Consider the following 14,507-nt stretch of genomic DNA (forward strand, 5'->3'; position numbering starts at 1 on the left):
ACCACCCCCCCTTCCAGATGTGGCGTCAACTGGCCTGATAGCCACAGGGCGGCAGCAGAGAGTCAGGAATCCAAACAGTCACCCAGGAGGCTTGGAGAAGCTGGGAGGTCTTTCTTGTCTCCCGCCCAGCCCCCAGAAGCTGGAAGCTTTTTTCTATCAGACCCGGGGTCCTAAGGAGGCTCGAGGAAGAAGCCCACTTTTGCTGGAGAAGGAACAAGTGCTCAGCCCCTCCCAGCTGCAAATCCTGCCAGAACACCATTAATCTTAGGCCAAGATTGGGCCTGACAGGTTGATTTCAGTTCAGGAAACCAAACCAGACGGAGGCAGACCTGGGCTGAAAGGACAGGCTGAGACCAGCCCACGCAGTGCCACATAGTCAGGCCCTGCCACCTCCCCCAGGAGTCTACAGAATGCCAGACATTGCTGTCAAGGTCATATTGCCAGGCCCCAGCCTGGGGGCTGGGAGAGCCCCCATGTACCATACCCACAGGAAGCGGCCGTAGCTGCGATCACGAATAATAAAATCTCTGTCTTTGCACAGCAGTTGGTTCTGAGGCATCCGGGGCTGTGCCTTTGGAGGTGGAGGCCAGCACAGGAGAAGGGGGCCTGATTGGCAGGTGGTGGTATGTGTGTGTGTCTCATTCCAGGGGGGCCATACTCCCTCCCCCACCTCTGGCTCCAGCAGTACAGGCTCCATTGGCTCCCACTTCGTAAATCAACGCTTAAACCACTCCAAGTTCCCCACATGCCCAACACACCGTTTTTCTTTCTTCATGACCCCTGTCCTGCTACCCTGGCAGGAAAACAGGGTCCAGCATGCCCTAGGGCCCAAGGGGAGTGTGCATGGCAACCCTAAAGGGGTCACTAAGAAAGCTCAGGAAAATCCAAGGCTCCGCTCAGCCTCCTTGAGAGGTGAGGAGATACAGAGAAAGGGAGAGTCAGGAAAAGTCCCTGCACCCAGATGGCCCCAGGCTACCAGCCCAGACCTAGAGAACTGGACAAGAGCCTTCTCATCCCTGGGATGAGACTTTTTCCCCCTGATGTCTATTGCCTGGCAGACTCTCCTCTCCGGTCAGCTGAGGGTCCCTAAGCAACACCTCCTCAGACCTGTTCCAGACCCCAGTGCAGCAAGGTTGGCATGACATGAGAGGGATGCAGGGATTGTCCCCTTTCCTACGGATCCTTAGTGACAGGAGAGCCCCTCCTGTTCAAGCTAAGCTAAATGACTCAAAGGCAGGGGTGCCTGGTGGGTCTGTGAAGAGACCTTGCCAATGACCTTCAACCACACTGTTGGGTAGGCCCTGCCTCCTCACTCACTGCCCAGCTGCAGTTCCAGATTGGGGGGTCCTCTCGACCCATTGCCCAGACCCTGAGGCTCAGCAGGACAGAGTCCACAGAAGGTGGCAATCTCTGCTCCTTTTGCTGTAGCTCGTCCTTCCTCCAGATAGATTTAGCAAAGAACTTGACTTGACTTGCAGAGCAGCCAGCTCAGCAAGTGTGGGAAGAAGAGGGGAGCAGAGGGAGAGAAAAGGCAGTCACCATGCCAAGAGCCAGGAGAAGGGGCTTCACACCCATAAAGGGACATCCCAGGAGTTTTCTCCCCTGGAAGCTCCAGGCTTGTGCAATCCAGTGTTTAACAACCCCCCACCGCCGCTGTCTCTCTTCCTCAGACTTTCTATCCCCACCCCCATCTTTCTCTCCATCCTTTTCTTTCTCCACACATACTACCCATCCTTCCCTCCCTCACTTCTCTTCTCCCTCTCTTGCCATTACTCCTCATCACACCGTTCTGCCCACCCTCTTCCTCTTTCCAGAAAAACCTTCCCTCCCTCTCACTCTTTTCCAATGTAATTCCCTTGCCCTTTCATCCCCAGGTGGCTGGGCCCCCAGCAAAATCCAGGAGCTGCTGGGGTTGGTGAAACAGCAGGAATGTGGCCTCTGGCACTGCCCGACAGCGTCAAGCCCAGGTCCCCCCCTCCTCCAAACCCCACCTCCTCTCTGGCTACAAAGTGACCCCTCCAGATGGCTGCAGCCTTCTCATCCCTGCCCACACCTGACCTGCTACCTTCCCACTCTCACCTCCCACTAAGGACTGAGACTCACCTCTGCTGGCACACCTCCAGGCTCTTATTCTTAACTCTGCCCCGTCAGTAGGCTCAGGACTTAGAACCAGGGCAGGGGTGGTAACTTAAGGGCTTCTGACCCAAGGACTTGTGCCCTGATTCATGCAACAAACATTTTCTGGCCACATGCTTTGTATGCACAGACCAAAAAAACAGATAAAAATGATAGTGCTATAACAGAGGTTTATAAGTGCCATGCAGGACTGGCAGGAAAGGTAGAAATAGGGAAAGATAAACTTTACCCATTTGGAGGGAATGAGTGCCGTGTTAACAAGGACGTAACATTTGAGTTGGGTCTTCAAGCATGAATAGGAGTTTGACACGCAAAAAGGAGAAGCAATCAACTTTTATTGTTGCTCCTATGTACTAGGTATAATGTTGGCCCATTACACATGTTTAATCCCATTTTTCAGATTGGAAAACTGAAGCTCAGAGGGTTAACTTGCCTGTACTCACAGTGCATGCCCCCTCCATAGCTAGTAAATGGCAGAGAAATAACAGGATTCAAGATCCATGCCCATTCTACTACCTCAGCATTCTCAAACAAGCTGATGAATGAAAAGGTATACCACGTGCAATATGGTATATGCACACGGATATGAAAAGGTGTACCGTGTACAATATGGTTCAAGTATGTAGTACTCAAGGAAAAAGAAAGCAAGGAAAAGAGCCTTGCATGCTGAGAATGTCTAAGGAATGAAAGCTTGTTGAATGAATGAATGAAAAAGGTTGGATTCAGAGCCACACGTAGCACTAAGAAGGTTGCACAACATGCAATCGTACATGGCGGCCTGCTTGGGCTTCGTTCTGAAGGTAATGAAGAGATATCAGAGGCTTTTCATTTAGGGACTAATGGACCAGATTTGTGCTTTTAGAAACATGACTATGTGAGCAGGAGATAGGATCTGAGGCCTGGGTTGGGGAGAAGGGTGATGGAATGAGGAAGCTGTGAAGACTTGGAGCTCAGGCCAGAAAAGGGAGAAGAACCTAAGAAGAGAGGATCTCACCCTGAGACATACTGGGGCAGATTTCTTGACATGGGACTGGGTCCCTGGTTCTTTCTGACTCTCTGCCCCTCCTCCTGCAGCACCCTACCCCAGCCATGTTCCCCACTCCCAATGTCACTCCAGTCTTGGCCAGTCAGGCGCCCTCAGCCCCAGCAGAGTAAACCCTCCACTGCCCCTGAGCCCTTAGAGCCTGCCAGACCTTATTTTGTAACTCTGTTTTCTGGAAGGCATCTCAGCTGTTCACGTCTCACTGGCCAGATCCATTGAAGGGAGCCAAGTAGAGCTTTGGTTTGGAGCAGGCCTGAGGGGCAGGGAGACAATCCAGGAGGAGGGAACCCAAAGAAAGAGAATGAGGGGGGGGAGGAGAAGGGAGAGCTATGTACTCATTCATTCATTCATTCATTCATTCCCTCATTTAGGAAATATATGGTGAGCATCCATGTGAACAGGGTGGAATTAGGACACTGCGGCTTGGAGGGGAGTCTGCCTGTGCCCCAGGGAAAGATGCTATTCTCTCCGATACAGCATTCAGATTCGACACCCCATCAACACTAAGATAGGACATCCTCTTTCCCTAATTCACCCAGGACCCAGTGGCCCCAAAGGGGGCAAAATGCCAGGCAAGCCTAAGCCCAGCGGTGACCTGGGTCTAACCACTACTGGTGTCCATCTCAAACCATCACACCCAAGCAGGGGGAGCCCCGTGGAGGCTAGCACCACCACCAACCCCACCACCCACAGCCCCACCTGGGGCCCCCATCCGGTGGACCCGGCAGCCGCAGCGAAAAGGTCTCCAATTCTGAGAGATTTAAAGTCAACTTGTCTCTCTTGAGGAGGCCTAGAGGGAAAACTTACAGCCGTTGTCAGTTATTTGTTGATATCACAGAAGATGAATTCAAAAGACTGTTGCTAAATATAAGGCACCAGGAGAAGTTTTTATTAGCAAAGGCAAAGGATATGTATTTATTAAACTGGAATCTAGAGCCTTAGCAGAAATTGCTAAAGCTGGACTTGATGACACACCCATGAAAGGTAGACAGCTTTGGGATCGATTTGCCACACACGCCGCTGCCCTTTCCATTCATCTTTTTCCTTATGTTTCCAATGAACTTTTGGAAGAAGTCTTTAGCCAGTTTGATCCTATTGAAAGGGCTGTTGTAATTGTGGGTGATTGTGGAAAATCTACAGGGATAGGCATTGTTGAATTTGCTTCTAAACCAGCAGCAAGAAAAAGCGTTTGAATAATGCAGTGAAGGCATTTTTTCACTGATAACAACTCTTCGTCCAGTTATTGTGAAACCACTTGAACAATTAGTGATGAAGACAGTCTTCCTGAAAAACTTGCATAGAAGAATCCAGTGCAACAGGAGAGAGAAACCCTTCCCGGTTTTGCCCAGGATGGCACCTTTGAGTATGAATATTCTCAGCAAAGAAAGTCCTTGGATGAAAGGGGAAAACAGCAAAGGGAACAAGTCGAAAAAAACATGAAAGATGCAGAGGACAAATTGGAAAGCAAGATGGAAGATGTCTATTATCATGAGCATCAGGCAAATCTTTGGTGCCAAGATCTGATGAGACCGTTTTCCGGTGCCTGCCCATGTTAAAAAAAAAAAAAAGAGAGAGAGAGATCTGATGAGACGCCAGGAAGAATTAAGATGCATGGAGGAAATGCAATTGAGGTAAGAGGAGCAACTGCGTTGAAAGGAGGTAAAGATGATTCGTCAACATGAGCTGGAAAAGCATAGAGCCACCAAGGAGAGGAAAGCCACAGCCAAATGGGCTACATGGATCCAAGAGAAAGAGCCCTGAGAAGGGGTGGGGGGGAGCAATGAACATGGGAGATCTGTATGGTTCAGGAGGCCAGAAATTTCCTCCACCTTCTGGTGAAGTCAATCCCGGAGTTCCACCAGCAACCATGAGCTGTTCCATGATCAGAAGTGACATGAACACTGAGCACTCTGGGCAGAGGTGCAGGGCCTGTGCGTGGACAGGGTCCTGGAGGCACTGGGCTGGCACCCCAGCAGGAAATGGTGGAGGGAGAGAAGAGTATGAAAGGCCAGACAAGACAAAGCAACAGCAAAGAAAACAATTTTAGATGTGATATCTAGCTTTCACTCCAGCTTTTTTTTTTTTTTTCTTGTTTAGGTACCAACCTTTTAAATTCTTGCATTTTAGTAAGAGCACTAACTTTTTATGGATATTAGCAGTTAATTGACCGAATATTTGTAAAAACGGTCGATGTGAGCAGGTAAAATTATGTAATGCAGTGTTGGAAACAGGAGAAAATTTTTCTTCCTGTGTTTTTTTTTAACTGTATGAGAGCCTCAAGTTATGGCAGCATATCTTGTCCTACTGAATTCCCAAAGTGCACTAATTTTTTTTTACCATGTTTCAAATAAATAGAAAAATAGTTATAATATGGAGCTTCAACTTTCCCATTCATGCGTCTATGCATATTAGGCTAGGTATTCTACTTTGAAAGCATGAGAGTGTCTAAGCCTTTGAATGGCATATGCCATTTCTGGAAAATGAGTTTGGAGACTAAGCATTGCTTTCTACAGATAATTGTCCCCTTGTTGTAAAAAGAAGAAATGCATGTTGAAGCAGTTTCATGATTTGATTTGTTTGACATTACAGGAAGCAAGATGGTGCTAAGTATTTTTAAATGGTTATATAAATAAAGCTGAGCTGTAAACCTTCATTCAGGATGTGTATTAAAATTATGGAATGGATGTCAGAACTATTGGTACAAGAGAAAAGATAGATTTGGTTAAATGGATCTTTTATGGCCCTAAGATCTATCCTTCCTTGAAGGTTTTTGATGCAAAAGTGTAAAGATCATTCTGTTGATTCCCCCATCTTGTTTTTTAAAAGAATTAAAGGTTATTAAACATGGAGAATAAATTGAGATTGTGGGAAGCCTAGAAGACATATTGGATGGGAATGCTGGTTGTCTCTGCCAGAGCACTGTTCGAATCTTCATTTATAGGAGGAGTCTCCTAGGGATCTGCCATTGGGCGCTCAATCCATGCCAAGCACTGTGCCACTGGAATGGAGCTCCGTGAGAAACAGGCGAGTCCCCACCACCTAGAGCTGTGCCTGGCACACATGAGGCCCACAGTGTTTGTTGGAAGCTTAGCCATGTGTTATCACGCTTATCCTTAGCAACATGATGTAAGTATCCTCATTGTATAGATGATGAAACTGTGGTTTAGGAGAGTAAGTTGCCCAGGGTCCAACTGTAATAAATGGAAGAGCTGGGATTCCAGCCCAGGCAGTCTGGACCCAACCTGGGTAACAATGAAGACAATGAAGGTGACCAGCAGCCACTTGGAACTGAAGTGCGAGAGGCCATCAAATTCCACCCCCTGACTCCAGGCACAGGATAGGGTGGTCTGCCACTCCATGCTGCCAAACTCTTCTTGTCCCCTCGGGGATTAACCACCCTCTCTACCAGGTCCCTAGTCCCAGGCAGCTCAGGCTGTTGGAAAAGACGTCCCTCCCTCTTTCTGCCTGGAAATTGGCACCATCTTCCGCCCAGAATCCTCCATCAGCATCAAGGATCAAAATCAAATGCCTTCTTTAGAAGAATGGGGAACCCCAGGAAACCCTTCCAGCTACTTGTGGGAAGACAGGAAAAGGGAGAGCGGAAGGTAAAGAAGTAGAGAGAGAAAAAATGAAAGACAGACGAAAAGAGGCGGACAGAGCCCACAGAAACAGACCAGGAAGAGAAGCAGTCAAGAGTGTGACCCACAGAGAGAGCAGGGTGGAGGACAGAAAACCCAAACAAAGGCAAATTACCAAAACCCATCCCCATCCCTAAAATGGAGCAAATAGGGCTTCTGGGTGTGAGGGGATAGAGAGCACAGGAAGAAAGCAACTATGGGTCACAGGAGCACAGGCCTTGGAGATAGGTTTGCCAGAAAAACAACATTTGGGACATACTTATACTAAAAAGTTATTCATTATTCATCTGAAATTTAAATTTAGCTGGGTGTCCCATATTTTTATTTGCTAAATCTGGCAACTCTGCCTGGAGATATATTGATGAATAAAACTTGTTATAAGCTCATGGGGCTTATAAAAGCAAGGGACAAAGATACAGAATACTCATGCTGTGAATGCTGAAGTTTGTGTGTACTGAGAAGATGCACAGGGGCTTTGAGACTGAATACTTGAGAAACCTAGTCAGGGAAGTCAAGGAGGGCTCCCCTGAGAAGGATGATGGCTGAACTAAGAGCTGGAGGAAAAATAGCAGGTGCAGCTATGTGGCTGGAGGAGGGGTGTTGGGAGCACTGTGAGCAGAGGAACCACCACACACAAAGGCCCGTGGGTGGTAAGGAGCACGATGCAGGTAAGGACCTGAAGGACAGCCAGCAAGCCTGTGGCCACAGACAGCAAGGGGGCCTGCGGGGCAGTGGGAGCTGGTGACGTTGAAAGGGGTCAGGCCACACCAGACCTCCAGGCTACATTGGTGATTTTGATCTTGACTTTCAGAACAGCCCAGTGAAGTAAAAGACGGAAAGGACCTGGCTCACATTTTAGTAAATCTCACTGCTATCGTAGGATGAACTGCTTGGGGGTTGTGCAAGGGTGGCCATGGAAAGCCTTGCAGCAGGCAAGGGGGGTGATGGTGGAGGCTGAAGCTAAGACCCTGGTGGGGGTTATAGCAGAGAAGGGGAGAGGGAGTGGAGTAGAAAGATATTTAGAAGTGACATTTGGCTGAGGCCTGATGGTTGGGAAGGAAACAACCTTGCAAAGAGCGGAGATGTGAGTGATTCAGACAGAGGGGACAGCATGTGCAAAGGCCCTGAGGCTGGCATAAGTCAAGACTAAAGAGCTGGAAAACAGCAGTGGTTGGGTTGTAGCATGAGCCTTGTAGGCAAATGTAAGACATGAGATGGGAGGCCTCTGGAGAATCGTGAGTAGCTGCATTGGGAGATCCCTTTCTGCTACCTCCCTCTACCCCCGAGTTCAGGCATGGTCCGCTTCTCCCACCCTGGCTGCCTAGTTTTGTTGTGCTCAGCTGTCCCTTGGGTGCTCTTACATGTCATAGCTCCATCCCCTTTCATTTGGCGTCATGGCTCTTCTGCATGGAAAGTGCACGATCTTCCTTCCACCCAAGTGCCAGTCCTTATTTAGCTTCACCTTTCTGGTGCCTGACCATTTGGTTCCCGTCCTATTTGGGTGCCAGAAGACACACACACACACACACACACACACACCTCTGCTGGAAGATGTTTGGGAGAGAACCCAGCCTGAGTTCTAATCTGCTTCTGCCACAGCCCATTGTATGCCATCAGACAAGCAAGCCACAGACCCAGCCAGGCTTCAGTGCAATGGACTGGACCAGAGGAGAAGACCTTGAAGGCTTCTCACAGCCCTGATTTTCTTGGGAGTGACCTTTCTCAGCCAGCAGGCTAGAGCCATCCCCTCCATCCACCCACACACTCCACTCCTTCTCCCCCACCGTGACACTGCTTTCCCCAAAGCCTCCTGTGTGGTCCCTCCCACTCCGCCACTCCTGTCTCCCATCCAGAACCTCGGCATCTGCCTCCTGGCATCCTCTGCTCTGCTCCCACCCTGGGCCCACTCTACACTTTGATTGCGATTACCCTCCCTTCCTCGGCCAGTGCCTAGAGTCCCTCACAAGGCCACCGTCTGAAGAGACGGCCCACAGCCCGACCAGAGGCTGGCCCTTCCCCAGCCTGTAGGGCCCTCCCCGTCCCTGGAGGCCCCAGACATCCATCCCTACGCAGGAGTTTACAAGATCCGTTTGCATTTTAAAGGCAATTTCCCCACCCACCCCCACCCTACCCCCCCACCTTCCATCCACCCCACCCCCCCACCCCGCCACTGAAAAAAAAAAAGGAAACTTTTCAAAGTTTTAAAGCTCGGGTTTACATTTTAATATAAACCCCTCTGGGCCTGTTGCCTAGGATTTAGGAATCACACCCTCGCTTTGCTTGTGGGGGAGGGTGATTTGTCTTTACTGCAGCCCCTCTCTGCCTCCCAGTGCTGGGGCTAACCGGCAAAGACCCCAGAGGTCTTCTGGAAGTGGAGGTGGCCGTAGACCCCAGGAGGTGCAGGTTCCGGGCTGGCCCGGCCTGACCCCTCCCACTGCCGGCCGATCAGACCAGGGTCACCAGGCAGTCACACGTCAGTTTGAATGAGAAGCCTTGAACTGAGGCTGAGAAATGAAGTTGGGAAACAGCTCAGCCGAAGGCAATTGGGCCTTTTTTTTTTTTTCATGGTTTTTGGGGAAAAAAACCTCCATTGTCCAGCTAACCTTCCATGATGCTGGAAAATTGAATTTATTTCCTGAGCAGTCTGGTCCAATTTCCCCTGGGTGGGGAGAAGACGAGGCTGCCTTCTCTGCTGCTCCAACTTAGAAGCTTCTGGCTTTGCTCAGAGACCAGGATCGCAGAGGCTGGGACTCTGAGCCCGGGCTCTGCCTGGCAGCCCCCCGCCCCTGTGCAAGCCCGTGAGGAAGCACCGCCAGCCCCCAACCGTCCCATGACAGAGAAGCTTTTATCTGAGCTTCAAGTTTCCTCATCATTTTACTCTCTCAGTGACCTGGGTTTGCTAGGCAGCTGTCTCAGCCTTCCCTCACCCACTCTGGCCGTCCATGGGTGCCCCTGTGTGTCTCCCAGCCCCCACCTCTGTCTCTAGGCTCTCCAGGACAAGCTGATGGAGGTACAGCTGTAAAGCATTTGTGCTGCCGCCAGGCTGGCGGGGAAGCCATCTGCAGCAGCATAACTGCCAGGCCTGAAATGAAGGAAACCCTGGGCCCCCGCCCCCACCCCAGGCCCGGCCCCCAACGCAGGAGCCTCTTGGCCCACAAAGACCAAGGACTCAAGGGGTGAGGGAGTGACCTGGAGGCCACTCTGGAAGGCTGGGGGCTCAGTTTTTAGCCCCCTTTTGGCAACCTGAGCTGAGCTTCAAGGCTGGAATGGGGTGTGTCTGTTCCCAGAGGCCATCCTAAAGTAGAGGCTTGTCCACCGAAGCCTCGAAGGAAGACCTTTTCCTCCGCTGGCCATCTCCCCACTACCACCCACCACGGGCTAATTTAAAAGTTTCCAGGCCAATAGCCTAAAGAGTGGAAAGACGGGAAAGAAGCGCCCTCTCTCTCCCAGCCCTAGAAAATGGGATCTGCCCTCCACCCCAACTCCACTTCCCCTGAGTCAATACCATTTGTCCCCTCCTGGGGGAGGACACTGTGCATGGGGCCGGGGTGGACAGCTCAGACAGGGCTCTGGCCACAAGCAGACCCATCTGATTCCAATTAGTAAAGCAGGTTTCCAGATTGCCAAGGACGTATGGGGGAGGGAGGCCACAGAGGACAAACCCCCCAGCACCCCCTCTCCCAGAATGCAGCCCCTGTCTCATTTGGTTTCCTTTTGCCTTCCAGATGGGCCTCATATGCACAACCACTGGGAAACCTTAAAGGAAACTTTAAGGCACACGGGCCCCCCTTTTCCTACTCAATAGTCTGACCCCAGGCCCCAGACCTCTGTCCATAGTTAGACATTAAAACTACAGAGGAAGGAAAAAGAAGGGAAAACTGAAGGAAAGAACACCTAGAGGGGAAGAAAGGGCTGCAAACATACAGAAAGTCAGAACAAAGAAACCATCAGTTCCCAACTGGATCCTATTCTAACTGGGGAAACTGAAGCCCAAAGAAGGAAGACTAGTTGAATGCTTATTGGTCATGGCCCTGAATTATCCCTACTTGGAGGAGTGAAGGGTCTTAGCTGCCGACCTCATCCAAATTACAACTAGGTGGAAGCAAGATTCTGGAGAAGTCCGCCCTCCCCATCCAGAGCCTGCCCTGGCTCCCCCCAGCCTCACCTACCCAGTTCCAGCCTTTCTTTCCAGGCCCAGGGTTAAGGATACAGGCCTGAAAAAGCAGTCTCCCTGGCCATGGCATCTCTGGGCCTCAATTTTCCCATCAATAAAATGGACAAGGTTATCATTTCCCAGCCTATGCACCCCTCCCGCCCCCCCTCCCCCAACACACACACAAAAAGGACTGGGTTATATACAACTGGGTTAAACAGTATTCTGTAATGCCCCAACCTTTCGTTCCAATTGTCCTGAACGAGCCTAGAAGCTTCCCCTTGGCCTGGGTGGCCTTTAGGAAGGAGGTGCTGACCCCCATTTCAGTAATCAGAGCTGGCAAGGGGGCCACAGAATGTAGGGACCCAGCCAGTCATGGAAGCTGCTGATCTCCATCTCTCCCCCAGCAACTGCACTACCGCCCCCACTCAAAGCAATTTGTCATGCCCTGAATTAAGTGATTCCAACAGGGGTTTAATTTCAGTTTAATGGCTCTGTTTTTATGTGTAATTAAATACCATTGCATGGTGAAAATATGTTGTTTGCACTTTACAGACTGTGTAAGGGCCCAGGAAGCCAATCCCAGGGGGGTTTAACTAGCAGACTCCACTAGCCCCGCCCCCAATTTGGCTGGAATTGTCCAGACCTTGGGGAAGGGAGCTGGGGAGCTGGGAAAATGCAGAGAGATGAAGGGAGAGGTGGTCCTGGTGGTGCCTGCTCACTCAATAAATCATGTTTCTAATTGTCTGCAGCACCCCGCCTTTTACTCACCCACCCTAACCCTCCCCACCTCCCCACCCCCCTACCCCGGGCCCTGTGGTGGAAAGAGGCAGGTCACTCTGACAGCCAGGATCTAATTAGACCCTTGGCGGACTGGAGTTCTGTCTGCTTGCCCCCACTGTGCCCAAATGGCTGCTCCATTGTTTCTCCTCCACTTGTCCCCATTATCTCCCCTCACCCCCTTGTGTGTGCCTCTTCCCCATTGTCCTTCTCCCCTACCCCCACCGACTCGCAAACTGCCTCTCTCCTCCCAGCTGCCAGCCTGCATCCAACCCACCATCTTGACTTTCTCTTTCTAGGTCAGAGGCGACATTGCCATAGGGGTCTGGAATGCAGGGGGAGTTTCGCTGGCTGGGAATGTTTCAGGGTTCTGTTCCCCCGGAAGGAGGACTGAGAAGTCGCCCCGAGTCCTACGTGCCTCATGACATTCCTGGTGCAGCTTGGTTGGGGAATCTGGCCCAGAAGGCAGAGGGGTTGGGACAACCAGCCTTTTCCTGGAAGGAGTTGAAGGGGCAGCAGTGGAACCTCAGGGACCTCAGGGCTCTGGTAGAGGAGGGGCCAAGAGGCTTGGCCAGTTCACGGGAGATTGCTCCACCTGAATTGGATACTGGAGTTACTCCCAGCCCCCTTTTCTTCTCCCCACCCCACCCCCACCCTGCCTTCAGTGAAAAGCCGACATCAGGGCTTGATCTCCACTAAGTTGGGAAATAGAAACCACATGTCTAATGTAGATCAGTACCAGTGGGCTAGGGGATCTTGGCGGGATGCCCCCAACCCCCTGCTCCAAGTCACCGTGTGTGGTGTGTGTGTGTGTGTGTGTGTGTGTGTGTGTGTGTGTGTGTGTGTGTGTGTGGTGTGTGTGTGTGTGTGGTGTGTGTGTCTGTGTGGCTGGGGGGGGGTTGCTTTGAATAACATTTCTTGGGGAGGCAGGGAAGAACACTCAAGGACTCCAGTTCCTAAGTTCATCCAAGTAAGGTGGCTCCACCAGGACAAGAGTTTTATCCTCACATCCTCCTCCCCCCCACCTCTGCCAGAAGTGCTAGCATGGGAGCTATAGTGCCCACTTGCACATATTTGGAGCCCAGGGTGGGAGGGCATAGGTACAAAATAGGCCAGGACTTCCTACAGAGCCCAGTCCTTCCCAGGGTGAACTTACTTGGAGACACGGCCCAGGACCATTCACTTCCTCTGGCTTCACAAGTGGTGGAGTGTACCTACACTGACATGGAGTTGCTTTTTGTTTCCTTCTTTTTTGGATACTTAGGATCTGGGGCTCCAGGACCATGGGAGGCAAGCGATGGGAGCAGGGAGAGAGGGCGTGTTTCTGTGAGATATAGAATTCCCCCTCCCAAAAATGTATGTTCTCCATTCCCTGGAACTAGACAGCACCTCCCCCCCACCAAACTGCAGTGGGGACCCCTCCTGAGGGCCCACTCATTCACTCAGGAGGGAAGCACCTACTGTCTCATTCTCTCTCTCCCCTTGTATCACATACCATATAGATATTCACACAGACACATATACGGATTCATACACACCACAAACACACACACATACACATCTTAACTTCACACACCCACTCAAGCACGGCACCAGGTATACATACTTACCCTGAAATGCCCATGCTTTCACTTGTGTGTCAGATAACACTTTGCTATATTCACACACACACACACACACACATCACAAATACATATATATCACAAAGGCACACCCTAGGCCATTCATATAGCTACTTTCCAAGAAGATCCTGCTTTTTCGGAAGTTCATGAAAAAAAAAGAACCTCCTACCACCCACTGCCAAGGGTGCAAACAGGGAACTGGGAAGGGAGGCTGGGAGCAAGAAGGGTTGGAAGAGATGCTTTCCCTAATTTGGCCCAGGGACCTAAAACTTAATCTTCACCCTCCACCCAGCTCCGGCCAACACCTGTCTTGGCATCAGCCCCAGAAGGTGTCTCTATGAAGAGTGGCCCAGAGGCCAAGGGAGCAAACCTCAGCATCTCTTTGTTCTTTATCTCCTGCTGCTGGCAGTGCCATGCTGCCTTCAGAAGACCAGATGGCTGTGAGATGGTGGAGAGACAGAGACTGAGGCCCCAGACACAAGATGCAGACAACAAAGGTACCAGTGCAGAGCTGGTGAGTGTGTCAGGGGCTGGTGAGTGTGTCAGGGGCTGGTGAAACTGAGAGGCCTGGAACTGGGTGAGAACTGGGGCTAAGGCAAATTGGGTGCAGACAGTCTGTAGGCTGTGCCTGAGACCTCTGCGGAAGGGGCCTCCATCCAGGAAACAAGCTGACCCCTGAAAGTATCACAGCAGTGGGGGGTGGGATGGGAGATAACTAGGAATCTAGAATCCAGTTCTACCATGTGAACACAAATTCTGAGGCTGAGGCTGGCCCTGAAAAGCCAGCAAGGTCAAGGGTGCCCCCACTCCCAAACCCTCAGAACTAAATCTCAGCACAATCCCCCAGTCAGGAATCTAAGCAGCCAGAGTTGTGGAATGTGCTGGAGAGTCTGCCCCTTCCCCTAATTGCAGGGAAGTACACCCCCCTCCCCGCCCCTCCAATTAAATTAATAAACAAATCCAGACACAAACCCAGTCTGCCAGATGCCCTAGTAATTGCCCCAACTCCACTGGCCCAACAGGGCCGTCCTTGGTCCCTCTCTCCTTTCTGAAGCCATTTTTTGCCCACCAGGAGTCTGAGCACAGACAGCATTGACATAAGAGATGGGGAGCCCCCTACGAAGTGGCCACATGGG

At 51.0% G+C, this 14,507-nt stretch overlaps 1 pseudogene; it reads left to right on the plus strand.

The window, feature by feature from the left end:
- The first annotated feature begins 2,906 nt into the window (after nt 1-2,906).
- LOC143686605 (splicing factor, proline- and glutamine-rich pseudogene) lies at nt 2,907-4,776 on the plus strand (annotated as a pseudogene).
- Nucleotides 4,777-14,507: the final 9,731 nt, after the last annotated feature.

Source organism: Tamandua tetradactyla, chromosome 6 (genome assembly GCF_023851605.1).
Source record: "Tamandua tetradactyla isolate mTamTet1 chromosome 6, mTamTet1.pri, whole genome shotgun sequence".
Classification (NCBI taxonomy): Eukaryota; Metazoa; Chordata; class Mammalia; order Pilosa; family Myrmecophagidae; genus Tamandua; species Tamandua tetradactyla.